Below are 2193 nucleotides of genomic sequence, written 5' to 3'. Positions count from 1 at the left end.
GATGTTCATTTAATTGTTATTTATAACGCAGGGAGGAACCCAAAATGTCTAATAATAGGAACTGTTTAAATATGGTTTGGTGTATGTATTCCATCTGCAGGATGGAATATCATTCAAATAGTAAAAGTCGTGTTTACCAATCCAAATGTCCTTCAGCTGATGAAGGGATGAACTAATTGTGCTACATCTATATGGTGGAATACTACTCAGCAATAAAAAGTAACCAGCTATTGGCATTGTGCTAAGTGGAAGAAGCTAGATCAAAAGATTACGTACTGTATGATCCTATTTACATGACATTCTGGAAAAGGCAAAACTATAGGAATGGAGAACAGATCAGTGATTGCCAGAGGTTAAGACTAGACAGAGGGCTAAGTAAAAAGGAACTGTGTGGGGGAATTTGGGGGAAGTGACGAAACTGTTCCATGTTGTGAATCTACGTATTTGTCAACACTCACGGAACTGAACATCAACAGGAGTAAATTTCACTGTGTGTAAATGAAATGTTTTCCAAGAAAAGTTTAATCACAAAGGAAAATATCAACAATAAGTGCAAGAGATGGGATATAAAACTGTTTATCATATGATCCAATTGTCTAAATATGATACAAATGTAATATATATGTGTGTTTGTATGATATGCATGTTGTGAATGAATGAAAGGAAAGGCAATAAATCAAAAGAAAGATCAATTATCACTGGATAGTGGTCTTATCAGTGATTTCTATTTTTGACTTTTGACTCAGTATTTTCCAAATTTTCTCTCATGAGTATGCATTACTTTTATAATCAGATGAAAGAAATACACACCCACATACACACACGCGCATATCATATATGTGTGGTAATTTGACCCAAAAAAGAACATTTCCAGAAGAGAAAGACAAAACCAAAAGCTTGTCCCAGACACTTCTCTTTTCTCCTTACTCCTTTTCTTACCCAAAGCAAGTGTGGGTGGTTCAGACTCGAACATGCTGATGCCCCAGCAGCCAGCAAGTGGGGCGGGGAAGCTCTTTGACTTCCCGTAGGGTCTGTGAATCTCTGCAGAGGAAAAGAGAATTGCCCATCAGCGTGGAGCCATTACTCAGATGTGCAGCTCTGTGTGCAGAGCTCTTTATTCCTCACCCCACTGCCCTTCGTCTCCAGGAGAGGCCCTCCTGACAGTACCCCTACTCGATTTTTGTCGACACTGCCCAAATATTCACTGTAAAGCTGAAAATGCACAGCTTGATGATCAGTGTGTATAACATGTATTTACAATTCAAACTCATGGATGTCTAGAGGTCATCTCAAACGCTGCCCTGGGCGGGGCTTGGTCTCTCACTGGGAATGATGCAAAGGCCTCCTAACCAGCTCCCTGTGCCTTCTGTCTTTCTCTCCTGGTTCTTCCTCATCCCTCACCATTACACCTCTCTTGTGGGGTCTGCATGCTCATCAACCCCATCCCATGGTGCTCATCCCGGGGTTCTCTCCTCTGGCAGGAGAGGCCTGCATCTTTGACCATTTTCATCAGTCCCCTTCATCATCATCACCGTCACATCATCATACCATCATCATGACCATAGCTAGTATTTATTGAGTTCTTACCGTGAACCAGCATGTTATAAATGTTTAATAAATGATTTAATTATATACTTATCATTACTATCCTCATTTTGCAGAGGAGAAAACTGAGGCTTGACGAGGTTAAGTCGCTTCTTCAGGGTCACACAGCTAGTAAATGGAAGGCAGGTTTTACAATCAGGTGCACTGACTGTGGAGTTGGGGTGCTTTGGCATCTGCTGTACTAAATAAGGCCCCACGAATAAGAATCCTTCAGTTCTGTTCCAGAACCATCTGTACTCACTTCCTCCTTCCTCTTTCCATTTTCTCAACCTTAGATTTCCAACTCTGCTATCCACATACTATTTATGTTTTTGCTTCTCCCTTGCACTTGGACATAAGAAATAATCTCTCTTGTCCCCAGACTGGACTTTTCTCTTGTCTACACTTGTATTTTTCTTCCTTGCCTCAGCACATTTAAGGACACCTGCCAGGGTAACATGCTTTCCATCTCACCTTCCAAGGGCTGACATTGTCATACCCCAACTCGAACCACCTGACTACTGCAGGTGGAAATTAGATTTATGGTTATATGGACAACTGGAATCCTTGCAGGTGTGCAGATGAGTATAGGCATTACCAGTCTCAAGA

Source organism: Equus asinus, chromosome 3, assembly GCF_041296235.1.
Source record: "Equus asinus isolate D_3611 breed Donkey chromosome 3, EquAss-T2T_v2, whole genome shotgun sequence".
Lineage (NCBI taxonomy): Eukaryota > Metazoa > Chordata > Mammalia > Perissodactyla > Equidae > Equus > Equus asinus.
This window is presented reverse-complemented; position numbering follows the sequence as displayed.